Raw genomic sequence first — 12,453 nt, forward strand, 5'->3', positions numbered from 1 at the left:
TATACCATGGAAACCATAGGCTTTGCTGGTTCATTAAAAACAAGTTTTTAAGTTCTTGAAGGATTGCTTTATCTTTGCACATAAAATCAACTATGGAATTAATTTCACCAATTGGGAAGCTGAGGCAGGAGGATCACGAGTTCAAGGCTAGTCTCAGAAAAAGTGAGGTGCTCAGGAACTCCAAGAGACCCTGTCTCTAAGTAAAATACAAAATAGGGCTGGGGATGTGGCTCAGTGATTGAGCCCCTGAGTACAACCCGTAGTACCAGAAAAAAAAAAAAAAAAGAAAAAGAAAAAGAAATGCTGCTATTTTATGTAGAGCATTTTACAAGAAATTTACAAGTGACCTGAATAAGTCATCTAATCTAATCTAATTTTCAATGTTCAACATCACAAAAGTACTGTAAGTTTAAAAGACTAGTTTTGATACTAAAATCAGCTAATGGTAGCAGTTTGTTAGTCTGTTTAAAGACTCTTGTTTGGCAGCCTGGCTCTGGTCCAGTACTTCTTAATATGTCTCAATTCTAATTTCTTAAGTATTGACTATGACTGATTTCTCTAACCTTTGTCTGGTAATATGGCCCCTATCCTAGGTTGCTTCTTGTATGATTTGGCTTGTTTCTCTTCCTCATTGCTTTAATTTACTACATAGAAAATGAGGTAAATTTAGATCATTTAAACTATTATTCCTCAAGGTTCTGTGGGATATTTAAATTCTTTGAAGGAAACAGCTTTTTTGGATACCACACAAAATATTAGATGAGATAGTTTATAATTTCAATAGTAGTTCACAGTACATTTGTTTCACTGGCATATTTTTGTGAAATTGGATTTTTGGGCAATTGCTATCATACATGATCATCATGCAATAGGACATTCTCCTGTTTGAGAAGTTGTGCAGAACGTAACAGGTACTCATTTCCCATTAGTAAGTAACCACCATTAAAAAGAAATAGAATCGTCTTTCTTAAATTCATGAATAGATTTTTTTCCTTAAGGAATTCTAAGATTTTTACATATACTTACCAAATTGTTTGAAGATAATTATCTCTAATAATAAAGAGAATTGTTAGCTATTACTTTTGAGGGAGTGATAATATGACAAAAATTACCAACACAGTTAAGGGTGAAAGTTTGGAAACCTCTGACAGATTCTTTTGCTGTATGTTTTTGGAACACTCTATTCATTCAGCAAATAAGAATTAAGTACATACAGTGTTTCCAAGAACTGTTTTAAGTTCTGAGAACCCAGGAATGAAGAAGATGGACAAAGTCTCTGTTCTCATGGTATATACATTCTCATGGAGAGATAATAGACAATCAAAATTAATTAAGTGCTATGAATTAAGTGTATAAATATAGGACAGCCTGATAATGACATCAATAGGAAGGAGTAAATTTAGATAAGATAGTCAAGGAATGTTTCTCTGAAGTGGTAACTTTTGCAATGGCAAGGGGGAATCATTCAAAGCATTTTTTGAAAATCATGCTGTACTCATCAATAATAAAGTAAATTTACATCATGGTATTTCTTGTTCCTTTTGTCCCCCTCCCATAATTCTTTTTTTTTTTTTTCTTAGAAGACACCTTAATCAGTATAAGAATGGCTGTCTTCTACGTCTGTGATAACCTTTGTTTTTGGCTGTAAGAAAAAGATCAATTCACTTAAATGAAAAAGTGGCACTTGAGTATAGGCATAATAAATCATTGCTAGGTATACATTAGCTGGCCATTCTTTAGTACAGTGGTAAAATAATAAGGATGACTGGATGTTGGTTGGTTAGCTCAATTCCTTATGGATGTTGTTGGTTAGCTCAATTCCTTTTGCTCTAAGGACACAAAAGTAAGAAGAAATCAGTAGGAATAATGTGATGCTTTCTTATTTATATACATTTTAATAAATCACAAATTTGGCATATCTCCTTTGTCACTGTATCTCCATCACTCTCCAAATTTTATTACTCAACATTTGACAATAACAAGCACTATTGGATATAAGCACTGTATTAGTATTGCTGTTCACATTTTAAAATCTTATTAACTCTCCTACCAGGCATCAGCCTATTTTATTGGTACCATCATATAAGTTAATATAAGGATTTGTGGGGCATACTAGTATTTATATCTATCATTTTCTTTAAAATTTGGGTTTATAATGGAAGGATTTAACCATAAAATATGGACCTAGTTGTGCATTTTGAAGTTTCAACTGGGAGATCTCTTAGTTGCTATCAGCATCTCCAGTTCTCCCTTACAACCTTTATCCTGTACTTAGCATAGATTTGCACTGAGTGGAAAAGCAAAATTAATAATGATTTCCTGCTAAACTTTCCTCTCTAAAATTTTCCCCTACTGCAATATTATGAATTATCTTCTGAGTTGTGAGAAATTAAAAGTAATTTCTTCTCTCAAAGAATAAAGATTATTGTATCATCAATTTTTATTTTTTTTAATAAGTAGAGGAAATTTAAAAGAAAACTGGATTGGAAATTGAGAGATCAGAAGACCATTCCTGCTTTGACACTAACAAACTGTATGTATGAATTTTTAAGTATTTCACTACTGAGGCCTTTGTGGTAGGTGGTTCTAAGATGGCTTTTGATGATCCCTTTTTTGTATGCACATCTTTGTGTAATCCCTACCCCTTGATTGTGAGAACTGATCATCGTGACTCATTTCAAATAAAAAGAATACAATAAAAGCCAGGTGCAGTGGCACACACCTATAATCCCAGAAGCCGGAAAGGCTGAGACAGGAGGATTTCGAGTTCAAAGCCAGCTTCAGCAATGGCAAGGTGCTAAGCAACTCAGTGAGACCCTGTCTCTAATAAAATATAAAAAAGGGCTGGGGATGTGGCTCAGTGGTTGAGTACCCCTGAGTTCAATTTCAAGTACCAAAAAAAGAATAATAATACAGTAAAAGCAATGGTAGCACTTCCAAGTTTAAGTTATAAATAAATAGGTTCTCTGTGATTTTCCTCCCCTGGCTAACTTCTGCCACACTGAGGGAAGGCAGCTGCCATGCTGTGAGCTGTCCTATGACAGGCCTTTAGTAACTAAAGTTCTCAGTGAACAGCCATTGAGGATCTAAGGCCCATTCCAACAGCAATTCGGGAACAGGATCCTGATGGCAAACATGTAAATGGGTTTTGGAAGTAGATCCTCTCCAAGTCCAGCCTCAAGATGAGACCACAGCCCAACCAACACATTGACTGGAGCCTTGTGAAAGGCTTTGAGCCAGAAGGCTCCACTAAGCCATGCCAGGATCTCCAAAGCCACAGAAACTGTGATGGTAGCTGCTTTCAGCCACTAAATTGTGGGGTAGTTTGTTATACAGCAATAGATAACCAGTATAGTCTGTTTCCTTCTCTGTTCAATAAAACGTTTGAATTTAACAAGCTATTGAGGCCCTTTCTAACTTGAAGATTCAATAACTATATTGTATTGATAGCAAAGGCATAAAAATGAACACACACATGCATGTCAACAATCCAATTTCATGTTCTTTTAGAAAAATTCACAGTTCAAAAGTTTATGCTAGTTTTGAAGTAAGGATCAATATTTGGTCATTCAAGCTTGGATATACTATGGTCTCAAGCTTGCTTCATTTTCAACAAAGCATTTAAGAAAAAAAAACTTGAAAAATATTTTTCTCATACAGTATATGTTTCTAATGGAGATGTCTAGAATAGCTAATTAAGCATTCACATTTGTCCATTGCAACAGTTTGATATAGTTGAGCTAAGGAACACAACATTTTTGGTTGTCTTTGCATTATAAAAATATCAAGAAAGATATAAGAAATATATTTGTTTTATTATTTTAGATGTCAATAATGTACAAGTGTCTAATATTTATACTAATTTAACATGATATATTTTATTAAAATTATATATCTGTTATGTACTTTATTTTATTCTGGACTGAGGATGTAGCTCAATGACAAAGCATTTGCCTTAGCATGCATGAGGTCTTGGTTTCAATGCCCAGTACTACGCACACACACACACACACACACAAATATATATATATATATATATATATATATATATTTGTAGAAATCTATCTAGATACATATATCATTCTAAAGCTTTTTCTGAAAATAGTGCTTGCATGTTGACTGGTATAGATTGGTATAAAACTAAAGATGTATATTTTAAATCCTAGGGAAACTACTAAATTTTTCATTCTTCTTTTTTTTTTTTTTCAGTGCTTACCACGGCTCTCCACATGCAAGGCAAATGCTCTTCCACTCAGTTTCATTGAAGGCTTCTTCCCCCCTCCCAATGGAATATATCCAGCTAATTTATCATGAATATAAAACAGATTTGTAAAATATACTCAAAATATCCAACAGGAGGGAGGAAGAGGGAAAAAATAAAATGCAGATAGAACAAACAGAAAACAAGGTGGTTGACAAATCTAAGATTCTTGTTAGTACATTTTAAAATACTAGAGAAAATAGAGGAAACATAGTGGAATAATCAGTATAATAGGAGTGAGAAAACTTGGGCTTTGGCTTTTTAACTTTATGACTTTGGGAAAGTTAGTTTAATTTTCTAATAATATAGGAAAAATGAAATCTACTTTTGTAACTTCCAATGATAAAATTCTATGGATCTAATGAAAAACAGGAGCTATAACTCCAAAATATCTAAAAATATAAATAAATGGCATACAACTATAATTCAATGGATTACGCTTACAAAGTATTTTAAAAACCATAGGGAGGTCTGGGGCTGTGGCTCAGTGGCAGAGCACTTGCTAACATGTGTGAGGTGCTGGGTTTAATCCTTAGCACCACCTAAGAATAAACATATAAAATAAAGGCATTCCCTCCATCTACAACTACAAATAAATAAATACATAAATGAAAATAAAAATAAAAAAAACACATAGGGACATATTTATGACAAGTACTTCTGGAGGAAAAAGGAAATAAAACACCACATATTGCACCATCATTAATATAAAGAAACAAGAAACCAAATAATAACAATAAATCAATTCTATACTAAAAAAAATATTGTAAAGAATTCACAAGCTTCACCCTAATAGTTAGACCAGGGATAAATATTTTTCTTTCTTTGCCAATTTTTTTAGTTAAAAAATGTATGTGAAGGTTATGATGTTCTAATGAAAAAGAAACAGTTTTTCAAGTGCATAGTTTTAAAAGAATAATAGTGGTACACAATAAAGGTACTTTGCATAATTTTTATAATCCTGGAAATATGTTTACAAACAAAGTATAAATCTAGCTCCCAAAGAGAAGGAAAGCTTTCAAACATTTCTACTTTATGGAATTTTTCTCACTGGCTCATGTCTCTTTTTCTCCATCAGTGTGGTTTAAAAGGGAATACAGACAAAAATTTTTGGCTTTGAATTTATTCCCAGTCTCTGAGAACATTTAAAAAATGTTTTCTAGTTTGCAAAAGGAACAGTGGTGCTTCTCCCTGCCTGGCCCTCAGTGTCTTATCACCCTACTCTATAAACCCCCAAAGAGTATTTTCAAAATGTGGTGATCTTCAGGCCTGCTGAGTCAGAATCATCTTTATTCACTGTTAACACAAATTCTGAGGTTAATCCTTGGCCTACAGATGCATAATTCTAGGGAATGGGGACTGAATATATATACTTTCATAGGCATCCTAAGTAAGCTTTAGCACAAAAAGGGCAAAGATGTAAATTCAAAGTATGGCACCTGGACCAGCATCATGGGCATCACCTGAAAATTGCTTGGAAATGAAAATTTTCAGACTCTATCTTAAACCTATTGAACTAGAAAGACTGAGGTTGAGGCCCCAAATCTGTTTTAACAAATATCCTTGAATCTGGTACACTGTTCTAAGGCAATACTTAAACCTTTCATTAAAAAATATTTTGAGCACATTCCTTAATCTCAATATATGTAAATTACATCAATATATTACTGTTGGTCCATATACCAAATTTATGATCTACATCACACACAGGACCATTTACTGTATAAATTTTAATAAATGTGTGTTTTCATTTCTCTTGGATATGTACCTAAGTGTGGAATATGCTGTAGTACTATCATGTTTAATCTTTTAAGAAATGATCAAACTGTTTTCCAAACTGGCTGCACCAGTTTACATTCCCACCATCAAGATTTGAGGATATAATATCTCCACATATTACCCAATATTTGTTATCATTTTTGTCTTTATTTTGTCTTTATGGTGTTGTTTTGCATTTCACTAATGGCTGGTGATATTTAGCATATCTTCATGTGCTTGTTGTTTGTCCATATATCTTCGTTGTAGAAATGTGTGCCCATTTATTTCACTACCCAGTTTCAAGCTGGGGTTTTTATTGAGCTAATGGATCTTTATATATTTTAGATACAATTCCCTTATTAGATATATGATTTGCAATATAGTCTTCCATTATGTGGATTATCATCTTTTTATTTTCTTGATGGTGCTTTATGAAACACAAAGTTTTAAAATTTTGATTATGTCCAATTCATTAAATTTTTCTTTTGTTACTTAAGTTTTTGGTGTCATATCCTAGGGGACTTTATGTAATCCAAAGTCATGAATATTTACTGTTATGTTTTCTCCTTAAGAGTTTTATCATTTTGGGTTTTATTTTTACATATTTTATCAATTTTGAGTTCATTTCTGAGTATGCTGTGATGTAAGAGTTATTTTATTTATTTGATAGAATTTTAAATAGAACTGTTATCTCATTTTATACTTTGGGTGTAATTAAACTCACATTTTAAATTGCTCTGCTATCCTGCAACATTGGTAAACTTGTTTGGTAGTTCTAACAGTTTTTTAGTGAATTTCTTGAGATTTTCTATTATATGACTATGTCATCTTTAAGGAGAGATAGTTCTCCTTCTTCCTTTCCAACCTGGAGGCCTTCTTATTTTTCTGACTAACTGTCCTGGTAATAGAAGACATATTGACTACCCTGATTCTAGGGAGAATACATCCAACTTTTCAACTTTTGTTGGATTTTTTTCAAATGTCTTTTTAATGTGCGCATTTGGAAAAATGAGTATCAAAATAAGTATTGACAACAATGAAGTAAACCCATTGAAAAAAGTAATAATCCATGAATTCATGAATTATAAATATAAGTGGTTATTTCTCTGTATTCTATTGATTTTTTTTTGTATGAAAAAACAAATATTGCCTTCTGGGAATAAATTCCATTTTGGTTATGGTGTATAATTCTTTTTTGTTGTTTTTCTTGTTTTTATTTATCTTTGGTATATAATTCTTTATAAATTTGTCACTGGGTTTGGTTATTTAATATCTTGTTGAGAATTTTCACTCTATATTCATAAGACATACTGCTCTGGTTTTTGTGTGATGACTGATTTATTTTTTCTCATGATCCAGTTGCCTTTTTTTTTGTAAGGGCACTAGTGGCATGCATGGAATAATCACTGTGGTTTCTTCTTGGTAAACAAGAACAAAAAAATAAATGAATGACCATAGCACGCTTGTAGGTCTAGGCATCCTACCTTATTCTTGAGTATCACCTGCTCTCTGTAAGCATCTCCTTTCAGGCTAAAGTTTCAATTGAGAACTGCTATTGTCAGGGTACAGTTATTCTCAGTAGTTAAACCATATTGTTCTTCCTCTGTGACATTACCAGTGCCCACATGTGGTGTGTGTGTGGTGGGCTACTGAGGCAGGGATGTACATAAATTGAGGTGACTGGGCACCAGGTATTCAATACTACCTCAAAGACTCCAACTTCTAGTAGCATGCTGCACAGATACTACATCTGCTGTCTTAAGTGATCAAAATTTGCCCTTCTCCCAATGAAGAGGCTTCCTGTGAAAGCTGTGATGGTAAGAGCCACATTAGCAGGAACCAGTAGGTGGAGAGCTGGTAGGCTGGAGGATGTCATAACAATTCTCTTGAAGCTCTGATAAACAGCTGTCAATTTCAGCACATCTTAACCTTGGCTTTGGAGGAAGCTGGCAGAGGATCCTGGTGGCTACTTTGTCTCGCAAGACTTGATAACACCAGTGACTTTTAGTGAGGTGGTTTAGATTTGTCTGGAAGCCTTATAATAATGAGGGGTCTTGATTCTGTAGATTCCTGCTAATTATGTCATTTCTCTCCCTCAGATGGTGATCTCAAATCCAATTGATGACACTAGATCATCTCTCCAGGAAGTCTGAGCAGAGAGTCTCCCAGCCCACCTTCTCAGGTAAACAGGCTGCTATGATTATACCCTCTTGCAGGCTGGTCCACTGTCTCATGGTGATTATGTTCAAAGCAGAAATTACCCTCAACGTCTTCTTTTTTAAAAGGTCTTCTCCCCCAAACACAAAGAATGAAATCCTCAGGCCAGACGGAGTGAGTATTTGTAGAAGACTCGCAGTTCAACACATTACGTGAGGATGAGTCTTCTTCAGTGTTCCTCTTCAGTCTTCTTCTTTAGCCGCCTTCTTCTGTTATTTTCTGTGATGACTTTATATTAGGCTTATTTTACAAGAATTATAGGTTAGTAATTTTGAAAATACTTTCCATGTATTTGACAAGTTAGCAAATGCCTAAATTTATTAAGGATAATAGTGTTCTCACGATTCTTATAATGGGGGAAGTAATGCAAGAATAGGGAAAGAATATGAACTTGGAGGACTAGAATGAACTCTCTGCTACTGGATTAGAAGTATCTGTTTGACCTGATTTCACTTAAATACATACAAATACGTGTTGTATCTATGGTCACTGAGATGGCCTAGAAGCAATGGCATCCCAGTGGTTATTATTATACTTTGCATCCAGATCTTGGAATAAAAGTTATTCTCAGGGCTGAATCTGGAAAACAACAAGATAATCTTGGAATATTTAAAAATGCTGGAAATTAAGAAAGTGCTTCATAGCGTGATGGGGACATGTCAAAATGATGTAAAGTTACTTTGAAGAGGCTCTTACTGGTCAAATCTGGAACAATTTATTCTTTCCTTTTTCTTTTCTTTTTTATATAGTACTGGGGACTGAAGCTAGGGCCTCTCACATAGAAGGCAAAATCTCTTCTACTGAGCTACACCCAGCTCTTTTTATTTTATTTTGAGACAGGGTCTTGCTAAATTGCAAAGTTGTTGGGATTACAGGCAAATATGGAAAAAATTCAATATAAAAATAAAAAATAGTAATAAAATGTAATGCATTAAAAATAAGAATCTGGTCAGGGTTGTGGCTCAGTGTTATAGTGCTTTCCTAGCCCAGGTTAGACAATGGATTTGATCCTCAGCACCACATTAAAAAAAATAAATAAATAAAGGCATTGTGTCCATCTACAACTAAAAATATTTAAAAAATAAGAATCTATGAATTTATACTGAAATAAGTAAGAATGAGGACAAATAAATGAATAAATAGGGAAGGAGAGGGCAAGCTTTTCCTTTGTTTGCCAATTAATGAATGCAGAATAATGATAGATGCTAGAAAATCACCACTTTACAAACATTATAGTAATTAATTGATTCTGGAAAAAAATCAATAGATGCTAAATTAAAAGTTGATGAAGAACAAAATATGTACATCACTTAGTGAATAAAAAACAGTAACTTTACAGTAGAAAAACCTGGCAGATACCATCTTAACTAAGTAATCAACATTATCATTACCATTAAAGGGAAAAATTCACATCAGATGCCTCAGCCATGGCATATCACTTCTGTGGTATTCTTGGTACCAGGGATTGAACCCATGGACTCCTAACCAGTAAGCCAAATCCTTAGCCCTTTTAATTTTGTTTTTCTTATTTTGAGACAGTTTTGCTAAGCAGCTTATGAAGGATGATAGGCCCCAGGGAACTTCTCTTACCTATAATTGCTCTCCTATTTGCCCTCCTGCTGTTCCCTAAATGAACCTACCACCCAAACTCCTCCCATGACCTGACACTCCTAAACCCTATAAAATCCAAACATTTGTTGGAGCCCATTGCCATTTTCCCCTAGAAAATGTGACAATCTGTTGCTTAATAAAGCATTGCCAGTCGGATGGGGGTCTGTCTCCATATTCTTTTTCTTTTTGTATTTTCTTTCATGTGCTACATTTGGTGCCAAAACTCGGGAATGGGGGTTTGGGGCTTGTTACCCCTCCCTGTCCTAACAATCCTCTACCACTTTTTCAAAATTCTCTCCCATTTCTTACTCTTTCCTACCAGTCATGTTAAAATGGCCAATGAGACCTGGAAAGTGACCATCAATTGTACAGAAATTCTGTGGCACTCTGAGGTTAGGGAAGACCCCAGCTATACTAGCATGGCTGAATTCCCAGACTGACTGTTCTTTCTCTCTCTGCCTTGTGAGTCCTGGGCTAGATTTTTGCTACCTTACTGACACATGGGTGGAGCAAGAACCCGTATCTGGTCCTTTATTGATATTAGAGTCATCCTCTTTGTAACCCTATATGCTCTAATTCTTTCCTTCTCTTTTGTATTCAGACCTCGGGATTCGAGGCCACTTTCTGCCATTTTGTTCCTGCTTAAAACACTGGCCTAATTCTCGCTGACTCTTTGCTCCATAAGTCCCCTAGAGCAGGTCATGACTCCCAGCCCTCTTCTTCATTTACTGCTCCCAAAATAGCAGATAAACCCCCACCAAAAGTAAATAAAGTTGGAGGCTATAAAGAAAAGTTTCATAGACAGGAATGTGTGATAACTATCAAAAAAGCCTGTCAGAGTCATAAGATTTTTTCCTGAGTCAACTTGAGACCTACAAATTTTCCTAACCTTCTATATAGGCAAGGTTGATCTGTGTTTCTGTGTCTGCTGGTATGATTATCTAGACCCAATATTTATCCCTCATAGTAATCTAAAAGATGTCATGTGGCACATAAAAGTCCAAACTAACTTTACTAAGAAAGCCCTAAGTAAGAGAAATAAAGGGATCTCTACTAACTAAGCACAGAGATTATGACAATAAAAAGTTATTTTGTAAAAATTAGATGAAATTAGATAGCTAACTACATCTTATGGGGGCATTATAAAACTAAGTGTTGTGATAACTCTGGCAATGTTAGAGATTCATATTTCCAAATAAAGGCCTTTTCCTCACTGACCTTGTTATGGGAACAACTTCTTAGCTCTTGCACCTACCGGTGAGAGATTAATGGTTTCTATCATCTTCATGATATTTAATGACATGTTGCACATGCTGCAACATTTATTTTGTATTAATGTCATTATAGTACTCCTGTCTTTTTGATTCTCTCATAGAAGCACCCCCCAGATGATTTTACAACCTGTTCTTTCTGAACTAGAATTTTGCCATGGATCCCTAGACTGACCCAAAAGATTCCTAAAAGGGAAACCCATGCACTTGCCCCACATCATCCACCTTTCAGCTTGAAGCAGCCAGAGTGTGATTGTCCATTTTCGCTTACAGGAGGTAAAATTTCCATTTTCAGAGGTGGGGACTGAGGCCAGGGGACAAAAAGAAAGTCAGTGTAGGTGATAAAAAATTGAGTCAGAAAGACTGTGTCTGATTCAGGAGGCAAAAAAATGTTAATACCTTCAGGGACACCACCCCCCCCCCAGGTGACCTGCCTCAAGGGAATTGTTCCTCCCAGGAAGGAGTTGTTAATGAATGAATGAACCCATGGGAAACTCTCTTCCTGCCTATACTCCTGGGTGGCTTTGATTCTGCCCTGGGATCACTCCACCTTTAGCCTGTCTTTTGTCACCAGTCACAAAAGGATAGGGAGAAGAGAGAGAGGGGCAAGATGTGGGGAGAAGAGAGCAAGATAAATATGTATAATAATTTTATCAAGCGAGCCCACTGTACTGATCCCCTACTTTTTTTTTCCAAGAAGCAATTTATCTGCAGCCCTGCCTGGCCTCTAAGGACAGGATATATCACATTCCTCAGCATACTACCTACATTCCTCAGCATACTACCTGTTCACTTCAGGAGAAATGCAGGCCCAATATAACGTTGATAAGAGGAACCCAAGTTTCCCTGAAGGAGGAGACTTTTATGACCAGATCCTGAAACTTTGGGAGATTCTCAAGATAGAGCTTCCCTAGGTTTAAAATTAGACCACATTCTTTTGTCTTGTACTCCCCTTATTCAGCAGGAAAAAGACCAGAAAATTTGTCTCAGTTAATTAGATTAAAACTATCCTTCATCTTTCCTAGTTCAGGAATCCAAATTATTTGTTTTCTCTAGTGGAGACATCACCCAGAGCACTAACAGGCTTGTCTCCCACTTCACATTGAGGAGCATAATATGAAATCATGGTCCTAAGAGTATGAGGACCCAAAAGAACATAGGGAACATGTAAGAAATTTTAAGGGCACATCTAACAGGCAAATGTGCTCCCTTAAATTAAAATAGTTGTCAACATGTTAGTATTCTCCATTCTGAGTTAGGTCCCAGCCAGAGGTCATGGAAGGAAAAGCATAAACTGAAAAAAAAAAAGTGTCACTTTTAAATCCAGACTACTTG

At 35.2% G+C, this 12,453-nt stretch overlaps 1 protein-coding gene across 2 annotated transcripts in view; it reads right to left on the minus strand.

Moving 5' to 3' along the window:
- The window catches only part of Gstcd (glutathione S-transferase C-terminal domain containing), a 159,456-nt gene that overhangs the window by 57,470 nt on the left and 89,533 nt on the right, over positions 1-12,453 (minus strand). The gene's annotated exons all lie outside the window — the stretch shown is intronic.

This window comes from Ictidomys tridecemlineatus, chromosome 9 (assembly GCF_052094955.1).
Source record: "Ictidomys tridecemlineatus isolate mIctTri1 chromosome 9, mIctTri1.hap1, whole genome shotgun sequence".
NCBI classification, from domain to species: domain Eukaryota; kingdom Metazoa; phylum Chordata; class Mammalia; order Rodentia; family Sciuridae; genus Ictidomys; species Ictidomys tridecemlineatus.